This window comes from Ambystoma mexicanum, chromosome 1p, assembly GCF_040938575.1.
Source record: "Ambystoma mexicanum isolate Mex_15411 chromosome 1p, UKY_AmexF1_1, whole genome shotgun sequence".
Lineage (NCBI taxonomy): Eukaryota > Metazoa > Chordata > Amphibia > Caudata > Ambystomatidae > Ambystoma > Ambystoma mexicanum.
In genome coordinates, this window is record NC_090921.1 from 1,089,930,631 (window position 1) to 1,089,953,303 (window position 22,673).

Below are 22,673 nucleotides of genomic sequence, written 5' to 3' on the forward strand. Positions count from 1 at the left end.
GAGAAGAGCACCTTCTTTGTGTATAGTGTGTTTCATGGGGGGGGGGGCAGGGAGGTGAGGCTGTTACCCAATAGGTCCCCTGGGGTTGATACTCAGTGGGAAGATCCCATGGGTGGGGACCCCCTTTTTGGGAGAAGTGAGGACTGAGGCAGAACACGCTATCCGCACCTTCATGATGCCAGACATATTTCACCCAACCGTACAAACAGGGCTCAGACACCCCCATCCTCTTTGTCTCTTCTTTCTTCTACTAATGTGCTTATACATAGCAATTATGTATATCAGGCAGAAAATATATGACAAAGAAGATTGAGTGAAGAGTGAATATAGATGACACCAAAAGTACTGCCACGAGGAAGGGCAGGGCAATGAAGTGCCCTAAGGAGAACCGATACGAAAATACTATCTAGTGGAAGCTAGAAAGACAATAAGACATAAAAACTAATGAAGGACTCTCCTAGAAGTCAGTCCTGCCCCGGAGCAGCTTCACGCTGGGGAGCAGAGCAACACAGAGAGGACGCGCTGTGGGCCTGAATGCCTGCAGCAAGAAAGTGGGGACCGAGAAGGAGGAAAAGAGCCACAACCTACCTGGTTGTTGTGGAACCCGGCGTCCGGTGGCAGAAACCAAGCCAGCAGAGTGGTCCAGGCTAGACCCAACTCATGGTGAGAAACCAGCATGGTGGAGTTGCCGAAAGCCGAAAGAAGGCTGCGAGAGTTATGGGAAGCTGTGGACCAGGGCTGCCGAGGACCGAAACTCTCAAAGACTAAGTACAAAAGTACGCAAAGGGGGGCCGGGCAGGCACAGGAAGAGCCCAGAGGCTGTGGTTGGGAGGAAGTGCAGGGCCATCTTCCCCGTCCCAGTGGGACTAAAGAGAGAGACCAGTTGAGAATGAAAGGGGTGAAAGAGCACCCCAAACAGACTCAAAGAGAGGCCTGGCAGGATAGTGAACCGGGCCTAGTTAAGAAATATTACAAAGCTGAAAGAGTGGTCATAGACCCGAACATTGAGAAACCAAGGGAGTTATACAAATGAGATAATGCCTGGCAGGCTAGTGAAGCGGGCTTAAGAAATCCATCTTACAGAGCTGAGAAAGTGGTCTAGGACTAACACAATGACACGAGAAGTCCACGAGAAACGATCCTTTGGCTCAAGTTATGAGAAGACCAGAGGAAGGGAGATATGTCCTTTGGCAGAAGACAGAACTTCGATAAATAAGGCTATTGGAAAAGAGAGCCTGAAAAAGGCTTGGTGAAGGGAGCCGCTGTCCCAATATTGTTTTGGAACTTGGAACTTCGCTGAGAAGGTCTGGAGAGACAAAGACCTCTTCTCCAATCACGGGGAACAACATATTAAAGTCTAGTGACGGCTAGGGGAAGATGGATATCCCGCCACCATTTATGAACAGCCTGAAACGTCCCGAAGGAGGGAGTCATCCTGCGATAAGCATGGTACATTCGCGTTATAGGTTTGTGTTGAAGTGTAAGGGACGGAAATAGGTTTGGGACATAGGACAGTGGACAATTTACTTTTGAAAGACATTCTGACGTTATCCTTAATTTTGTTTGAGGCAGGGAATATACAAATATATATGTAAATATTGTATTAATGTTTGTTATGTATAGGATAAAGTACCCCCTTGCCATATGCTATAAGGATATTGCAAGTCACGGAAGAGTTCTGTAACCAAATGGAGGAATAAGGCTGAAGACTTCCTTAATCAGGGCATAAAACTCCAAGGTGACTTGCAGTATCCTTATCCACGGCTGGGAGTACTTTATACTATGTGGCCATGCACTGTCCTCCCCTTTAATACAAGGCCTCTTGCTTTATCTAATGTAAGATATTTTTCTGTTGCTGATACATAAAATCAATCTAGAATATGGTTGGATATGGACAAATCATATGCAGACACTACGTTGTTACAGGAACCTACTTCAAGCAGTTTAATACAATGCATCCAAAAAGGTTTGTGCTTTTAACTAAATAATGACATGCAGTTAGAGGCTTGCTCTCATTAGTTAAACCGCAGCAGTGCACAAAGTAAACATGCTACCATAAAGAGTTCCCTATCAATTGATGGATGTAAAGTGTCACAGAAAGAGATTTTGCAAGAAAGGAATTTGAAAATCTTGTCATGGCTTTCATTAAGGCTGTAGTGGCAGCTGGGATTCTATTCTGCTCTGCGCATGCTCAAGCGGTAGGAAATGTGGCATCACAAATCAATTGTAATAACTGATTATAGTGCAGTTGGGATGCCATTTTGTATTAAAGGTCAGTAATTTCACAACGTGCCTATAATAAGAAAAGTATTGCAGACTTCCATGTAATATACATATAAACATCCAAGACACCAGCACTCAAAAATCCACAGTTACTTTAACAAGATGTTTATTCACAGGCTAGGCTGAAGATGTATTGGGCCTTCTGAGGTCCATTTCAAAATGTGTGGGTTGCCCCCTTGCCTACAGCTAGGAAAACGCATATGAGGCAGCTGTGTGGTACATATGCTGTAGTTGAGATGTTTCCCATTGCAAACTCCAATGGGTGATTACCCTGGTTTAATTATTGAGGGTGCATAACCTGAGCCACCACCCCACCAGAACTTAATTTATCTTCAACCAAATTCACTGCTGCCACAACATACAGCTGAAAACAGGAAAACACATACCTGTGATAAGTTAACATATTTTAAAGAGGACTGTTTTAGGCAGTAAGTTCACAGTAAAAATGACACAGCCTTAGATTCCTAGGGTATATGTGTATATTCGTCTTGAGACTTCATTCTCTGACAACATCTAAGTGAAATCAAGTAGCTGCACAATATCAGAGACAGGTTTATTGGCCACTGTGCAGCAGAACAATGAAAGACGGCCAGTGGGGCCATGTAACCATAAATGACCACTTAAAAAAGCAGTGAAGCTTTCTCTGTCACAGTCATATAAGCCCCCTCATACAAGGTATGGTGGTACACTTCAAATGAAAAAGTTGAAAAGCCCTGACATCAAGCTGTATTTTCAACATGTGCGGACAGGGGACTCCATCAAATTAAATGTATTTTCTACTGAATGCGCATTCAAAGAATTTCGAATTGTGGGAGTGGTATTTTATCAAATAATGTGTAGCAGATGATTGGGGCCCTCATTTTGACGTTGGGGTTAACAACTACCTCACTACTTGGGGCGTACCAAACATCAGCTTCAAGTAATTAATTTGCCAAATTTCAGCTGAAAACCAGCTATTCGGCTTCAGCAGAATACTTACTGAAATCCTTACTCAAAGCTGAAATTACATCTTTAATAATGACAAATGTTTCAATTTCCAGCAAAACAACAAAGATTTCATTAGCAGCAGTTTCTACAAGCCAGTTGGAATTGTCTATTTCTCTTGAATTAAGTAAAACAAGAAATTCAGCACCATTGACTTTTATCAGAAACCGCAAAATGTTACTGAACGTTCTACAAAAAATGAGTATTTTGAAGGTTTTTAGGACTTTAATTGGTTCTCAAACACCACAGAGTAGCTTTCAAAAATGACACACTGTGGAGGTACAATGATTTAATGAACATTTGCATTGCCACTTTTTACTTGTCATGAACGCTCCTTCATGGAAGATTTGGGACAGATGGAAACACCGCCATTGAAGCCCCTTCACGTTAGTTCACAACGTGCATGCTGCGGTCTAGTACTCTGACTCGCGGCTGTCTCGTTTCCTTAACACGGACTGGCTCCGCCCCCTCCTCGCATTGAAACCCTCTTTCTTCTTTGGGTCTATACGCTGTGTTTCCTCTCTCTTCTTTTGTACTTTCCTTCTGGCCTCGCTTCACCTTATACCTGGATTTTGCTCACTCCTCCTTGCCTCCTGCTTGCACTTCTACTCTACGCTGCTACTTCTGTGCTCTATCACATCCTCCTGCCTCGTGTTCTGTGTCACACTGCCTACAGAACCGCCTTCAGTCTATGCAACAGACCCTGTGTTTTCTACACTCCCGACTTCTACAACTGCCAGGGTTTTTTATGCCTCACGGCTTTTTCCCCACAATTGGGCTATTTCCGTGAGGTACGCCTCTATCCCCCTCTGTTGCCACTCTCAGGGCATAGTGGCGACTTCCCAGAACAGGCCCTATCTCTTTGATAAGAAGAGAACTTTCAAGAACCAGCCTTCAGACTTCAAGCCAAGACGAGACGGCCAGTCTGCCTCCTCCTCCTCAGGTGAGAGTGAAGAGGAGTGTTTTGAGAGTAACCTGCACCTACAACCTATTCTGCTCATGAGCTGGTGGCTATTAATAGCATTCCACTTCAGTAAAAAGAATACAAGGATGTATTTGAAGACAAGTCATCAGAAGAACTCCCACTGCACCAACCGGAAGACTGTGCCATCGATTTAACACCTGAAGCCATCGTACCGTTCGTGTACTCCTTGACCGTTCCTGAGACCGCAGCTCTTCGGGATTATTTAGATGACAATTTGCAAAATTGACTTATTCAACCTTCCAAGTCACCGGCTGGGGCTTTCTATTCTTCATCCTAAAGACAAATACACATGAATGATGGTCCTGTATTGATTATAGGGGTCTTAACAAGGTCACTGTTTGTGATCGATACCCCAAGCTCTCATACAAGACATAGTAGAGGCAGTACAAGGGGCTGTGATATTCAGTAAATTGCATCTTACCACCTGCTCAAGATTTGAGCAAGTGATGAATGGAAGACTGCATTCCGCACCCCATATAGTCACTTCGAGTACTGAGTCATGCAGTTTGGGCTGGTCAACGCCACAGCTATTTTTCAGTTTTTTATGGGCAGGTTATTCAGTGATCTCTTGTATTTCTCTGTGATAGTCTATTTGGATGACATACTGGTATTTTCCTCCAACTTAGAACAACATTGCCTTCATCTCACAGAAGTCCTGAAACACCTTTGGTTCCATCACCTGTTAGCCAAGCCCGAAAAGGGCCTATTTGAGGTTTTCTCAGTTCCTTATCTTGGATTTATCTTGTTTGATAAGAGGGTTGAAATGGACCCCTAGAAGATTTCATCCATACTCGATTGCCCACCTCCGTCACCTGTCAAAGAGGTACAAATGTTTCTGTGACTAGGCAATTTCTATCGCAAGTTTATAAAAGGCTTTTCCCGTTTGGTTCTTCGATTAACATCTTTAATGAAGAAGGGCGTGCGGTTTACATGAAACACCAGGGCAGATCAAGCCTTTCATGAACTCAAGACAAGGTTTTGCACAGCTCCCATACTAAGACAACCTAACCAGAACCTACCGTTTATCATGGAGACTGATGTGTCTGCAGGTGCCACAGGGGCAGTACTTAAACAACTGGAAAATTATTTGGAACATCCCACAGCCTGTTTTTCCAAGATTTTGACTCCTAGTGAATCCAACTATTCGGTCATTGAGAAGGAGCTTCTAGCCATCTAACAAGGTTTTACTGAATGGAGACATTTACTTCAAGAATGACTTCATCCATTAGACCATCGCAACCTTAGAGTCTTACAGAAAATGGATTGCTGTAATTCCAGGAAAGCGAGATGGGTCTTCTTTTTTGCCCAATACGATTTCATCATCACCTATATCCTAGGTAGCGAGAACACGGTTGCCGATAGTGTTTCTTGCAGTCCCATGATGTGTCTAGAGGTCTCCCTGCATGAGGAGCGCATGCTCCCAGAAGACAAGTTTCTCTTTACCATCGCCTCATTCTTATAGGAGGTCAAGGAGGCTTCTCCCAGCATTGCTCCTTCTCATTCCTCTTATCATCAAACTCGCCTTGTCAAAAAGGAGGGAATGTTTTTTTCTGGAGGACTGCTTGTTGGTTCCGAGCCGTCCTTTCCAGCTACAGATTCTATCAGTGGCGACTTCCCGGAACAGACCCTATCTCTTCGATAAGAAGGGAACTTTCAAGAACCAGCCTTCAGACTCCATGCCAAGACGAGACGACGAGTCAGCATCCTTCTCCTCAGGTGAGAGTGAAGGGGAGTGTTCTGAGATTTATATCAAAATGGGGCCTTTGCATGTTCACAGCACATCATTTCTTAGTTTCCAATAAAATGAGCGAGCTCCCCATGATAAAGAGTGAGACACGGGGTTGATCGATGGATATTATACTGTAGACGTAGAGTTACAGTAGCAGAGACCTACTGTGATCATTTCTATGTGAAACTAATGCGTGAAGTGCACAGGGCACAACCTCTAAAATCCACTGGAGCACACCCACCCACCCAGTCTCTTTATGCACTCTTTCATATTAACAAGAGGTGGAGAAGGGATTTGGGGGGAACCTGTATTCCCAGCCATGTCAACCTAGGACACCTTAATTAAAAATATTGATGTTATAAATCTAAGGCGACAGGCCAGAGTACTTTTCCAATACAAAATAAATAAAAAAGAGGCCAAGGAGTTCTTCTACTCCATGTTAAATGGCAGTATGGTGTGCAAACCTCAGAGTCAGGGAAATGGCCCAGCGTGGGTGAAGAGACTGCTTTCAGGTGGTTAAGAAGACATTTATGAGACCAGATGTTGTCCCCTCTGTTCAGCATGTATGCTGGAAAGTTTATATCAATAATTCATTAAAACTAAACTGAATACTATGTGGATCTTCCACACACATTTCATTATGGCACATAGACAAAGAAGACACAGAGGCCTCACACACAAGGCAGAATGGGCTGGGACAGCACTGAAAGCAGCACTCTCTCCCCCCACCCCCTGTCCACCACCCGCAGTGCCCATCATTTCTCCTTCAGAGCCCACCCTGCAGAACAAAAGGAGAGACAAACATGCATCTACTGTGCTCTTAGCACACTAAGCGCGTAACACTACATCGCCAAGTGGGCTTCACCTTTTACTTCATGTAGCATGGATTGATTTGGAAACACTGGGAAATTACTTGTTTACATTGTTTATTTGTTATTAGCAGTGCCTATTCTAATATATAAATGTTTAAGTAATTGGAATTGTGCTGGGATGTTTTCTGCTGAGAACTGGTACACTGCCCCAGTTCCCTACCGAATTTCTTTGTCGGCAATGAAATCAAGCAATAATAAAACTCCCCTTCTAAAGCTTAGTTACAGCTATGATCTATTTATAAGCACTATGCATGTCCTTCACTGAAGTCCTGTTAAAACAAGCATTGGCAAAGCCAACAGTTTTGGCTTGTTATGCACTGCCCTTATATGCCTAGGTGCTCACATCATTTTGCACCTGCAACCATCAATAGCCAGTTTACACCACTAAGGTAGCTGCACAGCTCAGTGATGGTTGGCACTCTGAAAGAATTTGTTTTTGTACATAGTACAGCTATATTGAGTTCCTTGCATCTGTTTTATTTTGCAGGACCAATTAATGCAATTGTCCTATGTTTATATTTCAAAAGGAACATTTATATACATATTATTGACACATTTCTATTAAGTACTATTCGGCTCACTATTCGGCTGCGACCGATTACTTAGGCCAACTATTCGGTATTCTGTTGAATAGTTCATTTACTATTTGGTACACCCCTACTCTCTACACCCTATCTCTGGTTGATATGCCCAAAATGTATGGCACCCTGAGATCATCTTGGGATACTTGTTTGCAGACTTTAAGTAGAATGTGTGCAGGAATTACCACCAAGCTGTCTGTCGGTGTTAGAATGCCTCCCCTATATGCACAGATTTCTTGGCTGAGGGGGGCTGAGGGGGGATGAGGGGGGCTGATGGGGAGCCTGGTTTGGGGCTGGACAGGGCAATGGCACAGGGAAAGGGAATATGACGCCAAGCACTCCCACAATATCAGCAATGCAATTCAGGCCCAAATTTCCACATTGGAAATACTGAATAAACATGGGTTTATTTCGAGAAACTGCAAAGAAAATGTGATTTAAACAATGCAACTTTGTGCACCATCTAGATGCTGGTGAACATCCTCCAAGCAGTCCCTAAACCCACCCCTAACCAGAAGTGCCTTCCCAATCGCTATTGACTGGCACTGCAGGAAGCATAGATGCAATCCTCCTTCACAGTGATGTCTTGGTGGTGGACCAGAGTGTTCACAGTTGGTGTTGAGGATATGTTGCTATAGGGTGAATCTCCCTGGTGGCTGTTGGAGTTTAATGATTGGATTACTGGAGCTGGAGTCCCACGTTGGTGGTGGACATTCCACAGTACGCATGCTGGTAAATGATAGATGACGAAATCGAATCTTGGCCAAATATCCCAAAACCGAGGTCGGTCAATGGTGCCGGTCTGAGGGCCAATCACAGTGTCTTGGATTGGGCCACAGACTTCTGGTAGTGTTTTGTGGTGACAGCTTATGCTTGTGTCTATCCTTGGAGGAATAGCCAGAGAAAAGACCAACGCTGGTCTTCATACACATCCCCAAAAAATCCAGCTTGAACAGTATATTCCCCATTTATCACTCTTTTAGTCAGTTCTCGTACTCCAGCAGCCTATTGTCATGAACAGTTTTTCAATAAGAAACAACAACTGGTGATTTTTTCATTTAACCCCTTTTCTGCAATGGGTGGCCCCCTCTTGGAACACTTCCTCTCTCAGTGTGTGAACATGGGAATTCCAGGTTAGACAGTGTTTCCCCTCAGTCACTTCCTTGATCCACCTGTAGTCTCCCTTTTTGTGGATGGATTTTTGAAAGGCATGCCTTAATGTTCTGACAAAGTATTTCTATTGGTTACATGCAGCAATCTGTGCTCAGAGCCGTACAGCCTGCACCAGTCTTGCAGGCTGGGTAAGGGAGTGGCTGAGGTGAGTGACTGGTAGCTGCCTTCACCAGGAGAGCAGCAGTGTTCCCTCTGCTTTTAACTCCAGTCACTTGGCTTTCACTATATACAGCAGAGGTCCAGAGACTTTTAAGGAGGTCAAGTAGATAGTAGCTTCATCCAAACCTTTCCTTCCTTACACTGACCATGTATCTCTGTCAGAAAGCACTCGTATTCTATTCCCTAAAGCTTAGGCTAGGTTAGATCTTATGGCAAACTTTAAAGTGCACCCTATGGTGCTTCCGGTTCCTCAATTCTGTGAGCGTGACCAAACTACTGCAACGATTTGTTTCCCATCCCACAGCTATGCACAGCAATGTGACTTGGAGAAACCACCCCCATCTGTGTGATGCTTGTGTTGATCACACTGGCGATGACCAGGGTCGGACTGGGCAATAACATTGTCTCGGGCACCAATAACAAAGCAGCCCAGAGTTGCAAATGGCTATTCATGACTTTTGTCACACTGTTTGAATAGTACCCAAGGGGGAGTTTTTTTGATTAAATGTGATGCACATTGTGCATTTGAAAGAATATTTATTCAGCAACACTGGCCAAAACTACTAGCTGCATAGAGAAGTAACTCATCAAATTGGCTCACGTTGGCCTAAAAAGTGGCCCACTTTGACCGAAAAAACGGGCCCACACCAGCATTTTTTGTTTTTGGTTGAGACATAGGCTTATTGCCCCATAGGTCAGTCCAAGCCTAGCTATGACTTCGGGGTTTTCTCCAACTCACCCCTGGGTGCCTGGGATGGGTGACAAGGGGAATCCCTCGAACTCTCCCATAATAATGTCCCTGCTAGAGGGGACTCCTGAATATAATTACTCTGTTTCCCCAACTCTGACCTTCTCGGAACCAGTTACTTTCTGCTTGGGGCCTGGATTATTTTACTTGGGGCGGGTAGCAAACACTACCAAAGCCATTCCCCATACCCCATCCTGCAAAGCACCTCTGCCTTCCCTTCTACCCTCTGGTGTTAGATGGGGAAAGGGTCAGATGAAGTCTGTCCCATGTACTAGCAGTGAATCTGGAGTGGTTTGGTGGATGGCGGGGTGGAGTGACATAATCAGTTATCAATTATAAATAAAAATGATGATGCCTTGATGGTTTTTTTGGTCAAGTTCCTGCTGGTGTGATGTCTTCCACCTTAAATCATCCTCAACATGCAAACGAATTGCTTTAATGTCCTAAGGGCGGCATGGAGACCACATAAATGGAGGCGCCTTGGTACCTATAAAGGAGATCCCCCCCCCAAACCCCCACTCGAGCAGAGCCTATTCCCATTGGTGGGACGTTGTGGCTAAGACTGCACCGTCACTGCCATTTCTCTGGCAGATCTGCGTGCCCAGCTGATACGTCAGTTCAAGGTGTTTGTCACACAGCACCTCTCATGAGTGACACAAACCACAAACAGCAATTATAAAAGGTGACAGGAGACAAAGGGGGAGGGATTGGGGAGAGCAGAGGGAGACAATGAAGGCAGAGATACAAAGACTGAGACTGGGAACTTGGAAAGAGCCATAAAAAAGCCATAAACAATTCATGGAACAGGAAGCTCGCGCTGCCGTCTGCCGTCCCCATCTTGTTTTCTCTCCTCTCTTGCCCCGCTCCCTAGCTGCTTGCTTACTGCGCCTGCTAAAACGGGGTTAATTAGGTGTTACATAAAATGTCGGCTGTCTGGGTGGTATCGTTTGTCAAATTTAGCCCTCGGCGGTTAAGGAAGGAGATCGGGTGTTTCTGTGTTAAGTCCTCATAGATTCTGAATTTTTCTTAGAGCTGTAAATAATACTGATATAAATAATTTGCATATGTTGCATTACTGTATTGTAGAATAGGACGGGGTTTGCTCACATCGCCTCAGAAAGACAGCAAGGTCACACATAGCTTTAAAAAAGATTGGGTCTCCACTGCCCACCATAATATGAATCGCGTGTTAATGACTTTCTTGAAACCCACCTCCGTGAAGTGCAACTGGCAGCCTGCGTGAATACTTCCGTGACTAAGCGTCCAGGCTGGGCGTGTATTGTGTGGTAAATGTATTTGGTGTTAATGAGCACGCCCCACACGTCCGTTTCCCACCCTACGGTCCACACCGAAGCCTGTCATGCTGCACGGTAACAGTACACATTGTTCGGTTTTGTGGCTCGCCCGTCTGTATCTGGGTTTTAACATTAACAAGCAGTAGTGAAAAACGGATGCATTTTCAGTTTGGGTATTTTGGAAAATGCAAACGTGTCACCTTATAGGAGTTAATAACGTCTGGTTTAGGGACCGACAGATGATGTAAAGCGGTAGTCGAAATAGCTGTGACACTCACCTTCAATTTCAAATGAGCCACAAACCCTGAAAGGGATTACAGGCTACTCCTGAGGCTACGGGGAACCGAGGGGTGGAAGTGGAAAAAAAGAACTAGTGGTACTCTGGCTGCATCAAAAAAGGAGGGATGGTAGGACAGGTGGCTGGGAATGCGGGTGAGGGGAGCGATGTCCAGTGTTGGGCGGAGACCAGTTTACTTACAAAAAAACAAATTGCATAATAAAGCCACATGACAGCATGTAAATCCTTATAGCAACATGTCCGACTAATCAACTTCTGGGACACCATTGGTCAAGGGATGAAAATCGGTTTCTAAACCATCAATCAGCGTCACACCTCTAGTACACCAGAAGTGATCCAAACAGATTGAAACACAAGCACATTATAAACCTCCTTGTCCAATTTTGGTAACGTCGACGGAGCAGCAGGCTTATCTCTGCAAGGTTGTGGATCGTGGTTAGTTGCAACAAAGCAAACATACAATTATTACCCAATGATAAAAGGGACTGTCCAGTGAAAGTTGCATAAAAATATCTACTTTATTATTATCACATCAGACAGTTCTGGCACACTACAAAATACAGCCCACCCTGTAAAGGAATGCAAAGGATAGATGGAGTTAAGAAGGAAAGGGGATGCACTCCAGATACTGACAGGAGGGTAGTTGGTAAAGTAATTCATCGCAATAGTTCAAGGATACTTGGTTTCAGCACAAAGGGAGCAATAGGTTGTAAAATGTCACTAGGGGCCTTCGGAGAAGGACCAGGGAGACAGAACCACAATGTACCTAGTGCTTGTAGAAGTTCGTAGTGCTTGACAGGGTCAAGTCGGTTTCAGGGCACTTTGCAGCTTCTGCAACAGAGTTCAAGATGGGAGAAAGCTGCAGGTATCAGGTGGCAGGCAGTTCGGTGAGCGAGGATGGATGGACGGCTGCAGACTGGCCTACACGCCAGCTCTGAGTCAGGAATCGTTGTCTCAGTTCTGGTTGGTGGGTCTGAAGCAGTGGTCGAGGCATCTCGGACGATGTTAGCGGCTGCAGCATGACAACTGTCAGTGGTGCAGTTATTTGCAGGTCGAGGGGCTTAACTGGCTCGAAAATGTTCTTTAAGGTGGACGCTGGTTGATGCTTGTTGATGCACTCCTCCTAACTTCTTCACTTGGCTCGTTTCCTTTAAGGCAGACGGCCCAAAGCTGAGGAGAGTGTTGCAGGCAGCGGCCATGTCCTTGGTTTGGTTCAGAGACTCTCTGGCACTTCCCTCCTAGGAAACTTGCTTGCAGAGCCTAGCAGGACACACTGTGTTCTGGCTGGATACCGGTTCTTGGGCTGCTGGAGTGTCCTCTGGATTCGTATCTCCCTCTGTTCCCTGGGAGATGTTTAGGGGAGGGATCTTGCTTCCCTCTCTGAAAATCCTGGCCTTCCTTCAATGGCAGAAGCTGTAAGGTAGACACAACCTTCAGTCATGGTCCAAATTAGTTCTTCTTGTTATTCCTTACAAAATCTTCAGATGATCTACCAAAAGTGGGGCTCAACCCTCTTTTAAAGCCAAATGGACCCCAGTGATTGGCGTAGGCTATACCTACCTTAATGAACCAAACCTGGGTCCCCACCAACAACCTTCTGTTATGGGTGAGGTCATAACCAGAGTGCTTTGCAATAGGAAAGGTAAAGGGGTGAAAACATGTACTACTAAGTCCCACCAATCTTCTTGTCTGTTGTGGGTCAAAGGGTGTCTCTGGTTAATTGAGCTCTATGTGTTTCCTGATTAAAGGCAGGTCTCCCTTGAAGCTGTGGCGAGAACAGACTTTCTGTCTCCATCAAATCACATACACCTACCTTCTGAATGGGCTTCCCCTCTGGGGGTTTCCTACTATAAACACATGTACCAGACATGACAGCTCACTGTCATTGATACTAAGAGGAGGGATCTGGCTTCAGGTTGACACAGATGCATATAAAAGGTGTTTGAGTTTCCTGTTTTTTGCTAGCCCTGCGACCAGGCCTCTGGTGGACCTGCTGAACTCTTATCAGTATGCGTCACTGCCACCAGCAGGGCCAACAAAGGATAGGGCAGGTCCATAGAGCCTTTGTTTTTTAATTAGGCTGGCCATGGCAGGAGGAAAGTTTTGCCCTCCCCCTTTTGAGATTATTTGATGGACTGGGTGCCACATTCCAACTAAATGGACAGGGAGGACAGTGCCTGTAGGCTGTGTCCACCTACAGTACACAGGACTATCTGCTTGTCATGCAGAGACAAACACAAAAGAATTCCTCACATGCCCCCCAGCCTCAACATGTGAACCACCACCCCACTGAGGGTCTGGTTCATCATCAAGGTGAAAGTACCGGCTGAGGCCATCTGCATTTACATGCGGGGAGCCTGGCTTGTGCTGGATGTCCTCATCTAAACCCTATAGGGATATGGCCCAACGGAGAAGCTCAGGGTTTTCCCTTTGCATGGCCATTAACCATTGCAGAGGCCGGTGGACTGACTGGATCATAAAGTGCGACCCAAAGATGTAGGGTTTAAGCTTCTTTACGGGCCTCTTTTTCAACAACAGCTCAGTTCCTTTCCCTTTTTGACAATCACCTGCTAATGCAGGTGGCATGTTGCTCTACCCCTTGAGATTTCAGCTGCACTAACACTGCTCCAATCCTAAAACAACAGGGGTTTGTCTGGATAATGAACTCCTGACCATAGTCTGGCACTTTCAGAGCTTGGGCTCTGCCCAATCCATCCTTTGACAGGCAGGGGTCCAAGTTACCTTCTTCAGCATCTTCTTGGCAGTTACATAATTCAGGGACATGGCAATGGTCCCATACTCCCTGACGAATGACCGGTAGTACCCGGTGATACCTAGAAAGTCTCTCACTTGCGTCTATGTGGTGGGGATGTCCCAATCCATCACAGCCTGTACCTTTGCTTCGAGAGGTTGTTTCTTCCCTACACCAACCAGGTGGCCTAGGTAGGCCACTGTTCCCTGCACTATCTGGCACTTTGTGGTCTTGATAGTCAGAACTGCATTCTGCAGCGCCAGAAGCACATGTTTCAGGCGGGATACATGATCCTCCCAGGTGTGGCTGAACACAGCAAAGTCATCTAAATAGGTGACACTGACGTTTTTCAGCCCAGACAAAACCTGGTTAACAATCCACTGAAAAGTGGCAGGTACATTCTTAAAACCATAGGGCATCACAGTGGACTGATAATGTCCTTCTGGGGTTGACAATGCTGACCTCTCTCTCACTCTATCTGTCAAGCCGACCTGCCAGTACCCTGTCATGAGGTCAAAGGTACTCATGTACTTGACAGTGCTGAGCTTGTCGATCAGTTCATTTGCCCGAGGAATGGGTTGAGCAACTGTCTTCGAGACAGAACTGAGCCCCCTGCAACTGGGCTAGCCTAAGGGATGTGGGATTGCTCTATTACTCCTAGGGACAGCATCTTGGAAACTTCCTCCTTGATGGTGTCCCTGACCTTATCGGTCATCCAGTGAATGCTACTCTTCACTGGCTTACTGTCTCCAGTGTCCACATCATGGGTGCACCAATCTGCACGACCTGGAGTCGGCAAAAACAGACTGGCAAATTGTCCAGTTAAAAGGCGACAGTCTGTTAGTTGCTGTTCTGAGAGGTCTGGTGCAAGGTTGACACCTTCAACTGACCCATCTGTGGCTTAGTGTGCAGGAGGTTTGGGAGGGGATCTGTCTCCTCCTCAGTCTCTCTATCAGTCACTGATGCCATGACCAAGTCATCCCGGCTATAATGGGATTTTTGCCGGTTAACGTGAAAGGCCCTGCACATCTGTTTAGGTCCTTTCGCGTCAATGGCCCTCATTACGACCCTGGCGGAAAGTGACTGACCGGACCGCCACAGCGTAAATAGCGTTTCCGCCATTGCACGATGGAGCAAAGTGCGGCCCATTCCGACCCATCGGGCACGAGCACCACAGCATGGCGGAAGTGCAAAGTCCGCGATGGCGGAAATGACCCCAAAACGGCCCACACCGCCGCCGTACGGCGCACTAGGTGCAATACCGCCACCCATCATAGCGGACACCGCAGTGAGCGCCAACCGGAAAGTACGGTGACCGTAAATATACGGAAACGGAAGTAAAAACATGGGCCCGGAACGGGAAACAACACGCCGTACACCTATAAAACCACAAAATCCACACAACCACTAAAAACACTACCCTGAGACACATCCCAACCCGTCATCCACCCTAGTGAAACCAAGAAAAATGGGAAAAGTAGCGAAGAAAGCGTGCGACCGCAAGCGGCAGGTCCACTTCTCCCGTGAGGAACTCACCGTGCTTACAGAGACCCTCCAGGAGAATGCCGCCGCCGTCTTCTCCACGCAAATGACCAGGACGGCACTTGCGAACAAGAAGGCCATATGGGCCCTGGTGGCACAGCGGGTAAGTGCGGTGGGGACCGCACCCCGCAACCCACAGCAATGCAGAAAGCGATGGGACGACCTGCGGATACGCGTCCGTAGCATACTTTCTGCCAACCGCAACATTGCCACAGCCACTGGGGGAGGATCGGAATCACCCATCAAGTTGACCCCCTGGGAACAAATCTGTGCCTCTACCATTGGAATGGAGAGCATAGAGGGAGTCGGAGGGATGGAGAAAGGAGTGCAGACATCCGGAGAATCAGGTAGGTGGCCCAAATAAAACCATGCCAAATCCACAATGTCCAATCATGTGAAACACATGTGTCCACATAGCGCAACAGCAACACATGGCCAGGAGAACGTCCACACACATTGGCCTGATAGCGCACTTTAAAACTCACAATAAATACATAAATAAATAAAAACCCCAAAAACACCCACTACAAATCCACAATGTCCAATCATGTGAAACACATGTGTCCACATAGCGCAACAGCAACACATGGCCAGGAGAACGTCCACACACATTGGCCTGATAGCGCACTTTAAAACTCACAATAAATACATAAATAAATAAAAACCCCAAAAACACCCACTACACGTGCAGCAGGCACACCCTAACTGCAGGGTGCCAAACAACTGCACCCTCACTCCACACACAAATGAAAGCACCTCCAAGGCCCCGACCCAAATCACCCTCAGGTACCACCCCAATGCATGTGATACATTGCCATTCCAATTCCCACAGACCCATTAATAACGCTCGCCCTCCTTTACTCCACCACAGGGTCCGATCCAAACGACGAGCTTCAGGACACCCCTACCAGCACACCTGCAAAGAGGGCCAAGACCGACGGCCAAAGACCCTCCACCTCAGCTGCACGCATCAAGACACGGCAGCAGCACAAATCAAGTGGCAGCACAGAGGAGGGAACATCAACAGGCACCCCAGCAGCCAGCATGCCCACAACAGCAGCACCACAGGTCCCCCCAATGGATGCCACAGAAGGCACTGCCTCTGGTGGCAGCAGCACCATAGGTGACACCCCATTAATGGCAGCATGCTCCGACACAGAAGACGGGGATGTCGAAGTCAGATCCATCCATGACCTGTCCCAATCCCCCTGTCTGTTCCATCCCGTACACCATGAGGATACCACGCAGGGGCACCCACAAGACGACGACTGGCCATCCCCCACAAGCCCTGTGGCAGGGCAACATGAGGCGAACAGCCACTCTGTGACACCACCGCAAATGGCCATGGCCCAGCAGAGGCAACAGTCCCTCGACCAGTTAATCGTGCAACAGCAGCAACTGGCCACGCTCCTCAAGGACCATGCCGATGAATGTGGGGGCACTAAGGCAGACATAGAAACATCAACTGAGACACTTAGGGCAGAAATGGAGAGAAGTACAGAGACACTAAGGGCACAAATGGAGAGTAGCACCGAGTGCCTGAGAGTCCAAATGGAGAGTAGCACCGAGAGCCTGAGAGTACAAATGGAGAGAAGCACCGAGAGCCTGAGGGGGGAACTGCATGCGACGTCCAAAGACGTATGTGCCGAACTTGCCGCAGTGCGCCGTGTGCTCACTGAGCTCTCACAAACCCTTAGGGACATGCATGGACGTGAGCAGGCAGAGACATCATCCGTTGCAAGTTCCGTCCAGGGCAGCCCCCAACGTAGATCTGGGAGGAACCTGCGCTCCACAGGCAGGGGTGCCCCTGATACCCGCAGAGGGGGCTTGCAATAGCGACTGCCCACTGACAATGAGCATCTTTGGACACTGGTGTTCGGGGGGGAGGTAGGAGGGTGGAGGGGGGGTGTTGGGCTCACTTGGGTGGCGGGTCGATAGGGTGTTTAACATGATATCACATATGCCATAAACAATGCACGATCAACCAATGAGATGTGTGGACAATGATCTTTGTGTACTAGGCCATCATAGGCGTACAGTCCATATTGTGCATGTACCAGACACACACAGTGCCACGAGTCCCGTGTCCATGTATCAGCCACCAGGCGTGAGTGCTAGAAGCATGCATCAATGAGATGCTGACGAATGTCACGGCCCTCCTGTGCCTCGCGGACTCCTTGAGGTGCTGCCACATCCCCACCCTCATCATGACCATCTTCAGGTGCTTGCAGTTCTGCGTCAGGGGGCATGGGCACATTTCTACGTACGCACATGTTGTGTAGCATGACACATGCCATGACCATCTTTGCAACCTTCTCATGGCGGTACAGGAGTGCCCCGCCAGACCTGCTGAGGCACCGGAAACGTGTCTTCAGTAGGCCGAATGCCTGTTCAATGACTACACGGGTACGTGAGTGGGCATGGTTGTAGTCCTCCTCATGCTGGTCCCGTGGGTTCCGGACTGGTGTGAGGAGCCATCTCTTCAGTGGATATCCGGCATCACCTGTATGTGGACGATAAACGAATTATGTGGAATGCCATTGCTACGTACGCACCCCCCCCTTCCTGCCAGGTCATTGCCGCATCACATACCCCACATCATCATGCATGAAATGAGACTCACCGAGTAGCCAGGATCTGTACCCTGCGTGTCGCTCCATGTAGCGTGGTATTGTTGAGTTCCTCAAGACCATAGAATCATGGGTTGATCCAGGGAATCGGGCACAACAATGTGTAATGATCCTGTTGGAGTCACACACCATTTGTACATTCAGAGAATGAAATTGTTTTCGGTTGCGGTACTGGGCCTCCATGGCATGTGGGACGACCAATTCCACATGGGTGCAGTCGATGGCACCAAGGCAACCCGGTATGCCGGCAAGTGCATGGAATCCCACTTTTGTGTTGGTAATTTCCTGCTCCGAGCGTGGTAGAGAGATGTAGTCGTCTGCGTGCTGCAGGAGGGCATCGAGCACTTGCAATAGTGTCCGTGAGAACAGTGGCTGAGAAATGCCATGCAACTGTCCGACTGTGTGCTGGTAGGTGCCTGTGGCCAGGAAGTGGAGTACAGACACCACCTTCAGTAGGGGTGGGATGGCGGTTGGGCTATCTATCATGCTGACAAGGTCAGCCTGTGTCATGTCCACAATGGCGGCTATGGTGTCCCGGTCCAAACGGTAGAGGGTGTGGATCTGCTCATCAGTGAGGTTGAACGGATGTGCTCGGAGGCGTGGGATTGCGGGCTGCCTGCGTGCTGGTAGTGGCTGTGCTGGCGGCCCTTACTGGCCCTGCCTTGCCCTCCTCCTCCTCCTGCGTCTCCTCCGTGCGGCCAGTTGTAGTTGGTGTTCGTCTTCTTCTTGGAGTTGGAGTACTTGCAGTGCTATCAGGTCCCCCAGGGCCAACATCGCGAGTCCTGCCGGTAGCATTCCGGAGTGGGTGTGGTTGTGGGAGGAGACTGGGTGTGTAATTTATGTGTTTTCAGGCTGTATGGCCTCCACCTGTGGTGATTCATTCCACCTGTGCAAGCTGCTCTCCCCTTTGGCCGAGCACGTCCCGCACACAACGCTGCAATTCGAGGAATGTCATCTTGCTATTACAATCATGTATTTGTACCCGATGGCCGTGTAACATTGGTTGATATGTTCATTCGGCTATGGTCCCATTGTTTCACATACAATCTTTGCAGTCGCGAACAGACTTGTGAAGGGTCAGTGGAACGTAGTACTCGAGTAACGGTGGACCCTCATGCATCACTGTACCGAGTTTCAACGACGGGCGGGGCGTCCCATTTGTGAGTGAAGGCAGTTGCCATTTTCACACACAGCCGCACTAGATGGATTAATTTGTGATTTCAAGCGGCCACAGATGCCTTTTCGACGTGATGTTGCAAATGAGGAATTCGAAGGGCGGCGCTTTCGGTCTTCAGCTAGCGGCGAGGAGATGCCCACAGGTCTGACTGCAAATATAACGTTCTATTGTTCAATGTCCTTGGGACAGGGGCCATGGCGAGGATGCAATGATTGATATGAATAGTTTGGGATGCGCAATAGCGAAGTGGATGATGAGGCCGGACGTTCCCAAATACATGTTACTTCACAACACTGGAATTACGGGCTGGGGCACAGTGGATTTTGCAGGCTGCATAACGCACAGACTCAATGGAATTCTCACATGTTATGTGAGTATGGAAACAGGCGTTATCATTACGGGATGAGGGAATGATGAATGGATGCATGGACAGATGATTTGATACAGTGTTTGCCATGTACAGGGCTTCTTGGAATCTGTCCGCCTCCCCTGCACTATGTGATGCAGGGCTGCCATAGTGGGACCATCGTCTATCTGGCCTTGTTGAGCCCTCCCTGTCTCGACGCGCCTTCAGACACTTGTGTCCATGCACGTTACCAATCCCATCTGATGGATTCTGTTTTCACAGACGCATGCACAGGTACACACGTTTGTGATGGTGTTTTCACCTCGATATAGATAGTTATGAGTCGCAAGTGGTTTTGGGGTGGTGATGATCCTTTGGAGTGGGCTAGCATGCATATGGCTGTGGATTTAGTGTGATCATTGAAGTGAGTTGTTCGAATGTAGTTCTGATGGCCATTCTATTCTTTTTCTTTTCTTTTGGTTGACAGGTATCTCCTCCCCTTTTGCCACTGCCATCTGTATGCCACTCCTGCAGATGGCTTTTACTCCCGACACCTGCTTCTTCGTGTTAATCAGTGGAGCAGCATTACGATCTTATGGGACGATCGCCAATGGGCCACATGCCCTTACGCAGTACTAGTGGCTCGGAGCAACATTTCGGCCTTTCAGCTGGACTAGTGCCTCCCTATTGGGACGGCCCTGCGGTTCTAGGCGCTTCCAAGTTGCCTTTTCGTACGAGAATGTAGCCCCTGTGTACCATGAAGGAACAGGGCGTCACACAAGAAGTAGCTGGTCATTTCTTGCGGATGCAGCCCACAATGGTGAAATGTGTTTTGGAGTTCATGGCCTAATGGCTGTATGGGCTTGGTGAATTTGTTGTGCATTAAATTTCTATTCTGATATGGGCCGTGTAGCATTCTTCTTTGCAAGTGATGTGGCATATTCCTATTTGGGGTGCGATGTATTGTGAGGAGATCTGCATTGGGTTCCAGCTTCGGAGTATAGTTGCGTGGTACTGTGCTGGGCGCGTTTGCCTACGAAGCCCAGTGAGGTCAGGGATGAGGGCTGCCAATATGACTGTTTGAATGATGTCATGCTCAGGGGCGGGGGATTAGGTTTTGTGTAACAGATGCCGGTCAGCCAGGTGGACTGGTGGAATGATGTGATTTTCGGAATATTGCTGGTCACAGGTGCCTGTGTTTGCATGCGTTTCTTGGTGGGGGACTGAGGTCATGTCCATTGGAATGGCTTCTGTATTTGTGCCATCTGTGCCCTGCAGCTCCCATTGGCCCCTCTTGAGATTCTTTTGTTCGTTGGCATGCATGGGTGACTTGTACATTTCACTGGTTGCATTGTGACTTCGTTGCACCTACGGGGAGTTGTACTATGTGGCCAGGGAGCGGTGTACAGGCACTCAGTGGGGCCGTTTACGGTTGATTCATGATGCCGTACTTCTCACCATGGCGGAATGGTACTTTCCGCCGTGCTTGATGGCGTTAGGTACATGTCCGCTAGGGTCGGAATTCGCGTACCCTTGCGCCATGGTGGAATTTACGGTTTGGCGTGGCGCGCGCGCGCGTACTTGGTGCAGTTAGCGTTGGCGTTCACTACGGTGTCGCTAATGGCATCGTACTTTGCGGTGACGGGTCATAGTCGCACCGAGCGCTATTCGATGGCGGTATTGCATTTCCGCCATCGTTTTTCGATTTCCGCCAGGGTCGTAATGAGGCCCAATGAGATAATTCACCTCACTGACTTTTTCCAGCAGACAGGAAGGCCCAGTCCACTTGTCCTGAAGGGAACTGGGTTTGACAGGCTCCATAATCCACACTCACTAGCCTGTAGAATAGACTGCCACTATGGCATTCTCGTCTTGCCAGTGCTTTATCAGCTCCTGACTGGCCTTTAGGTTTCTCGTTGACTGTCCATGTACTTTGCCATTCTAGACCGAAGGCCAAGTACATAGTCCACCACATCTTGTGTAGGGGATGAGGGGTTGCCCTCCCATCCCTCTTTCTCTAGACTGAGGAGACCTTGCACAGGGTGTCCAAACAGAAGTTCAAAGGGGCTAACCCCTACTCCGTTCTGTGGCACCTTCCTTTAGGCGAACAGAAGGCATGGCAGGGAATATCCCATTTCCTCCTCAGGTGCTTTTCCAAGCCACCTATCATGCCTTTCAGGGTCTTGTTGAACCTCTCGACAAGCCCATTTGCTTACAGATGGAAGGATGTAGAGAACCAGTAGGTGTTATGATTCCTGCACTTCATGTTCCCAGCCCTCCAAGATGTCAGGCTGGAGCCAGGCCACGATCACCTACATGGCCCTCAAGGGCCTCTCCATCCCTCCAAAGACCCACTTGGAGTCAGACTTGGTGCTTGTGGCACCAGACTCACTCACTCCCATAGGATAACATTGGGGATTGGACTTGTAGTGCATTGATGGGGACAAGATGGATGCCCCCACATATTACGGTTCCGAGAACTGCATGTGCGGTCTAGTCTTTTGGGTGTGGTTCAGCCCAGAGACACCTGGGATACCCAGAGACTATTTAAGCCACACCCAGGCTGAGAAGCTTGCTTTATGTTTTCTGCACCTGCAGCGTGACACTCACCGTGTTCGGATCGGTCTCCAGTAGGCCTGCATTTTTCTTCTGAGCTCAGCTCCTGCAAGAACAAGAACACTGTTAGGAACAGCCTTACCTTGCGGCGCTTCTGCCCATCAGTCATTGCTCCTACTGTTCTGCGGGCATCTTTGGCGGTGTCATTCCCATCCTGGCACGCTGCTTCCTAAGGAAAAGGGAAAAGAACAGAAAAAAGGCATTAGTAAGCATTCTGCAAATCTTCGCTTATTTTTAAATACTGTTCAAGCTTCAAACGCTTACCTGAATCCCAGCCACTCTGGGGGAACTCTGTCTCCGGAACTTCTCATCCATCTGCAAGAGGGAAAAGACACTCCAGGTTAGCGTGGAAACATCTAGAGGCGCTGCATACCGCGCTTTCCCACCGCATTTGTTCTTTATAACCGGCATCCACGCTGAAAACGTCGCGGCACCTAAAAGCTCAGCAGCACGCCGCCATCCCCGGACGCCGGACATCATCTAAGGAAGGAAAGGAACGAAGT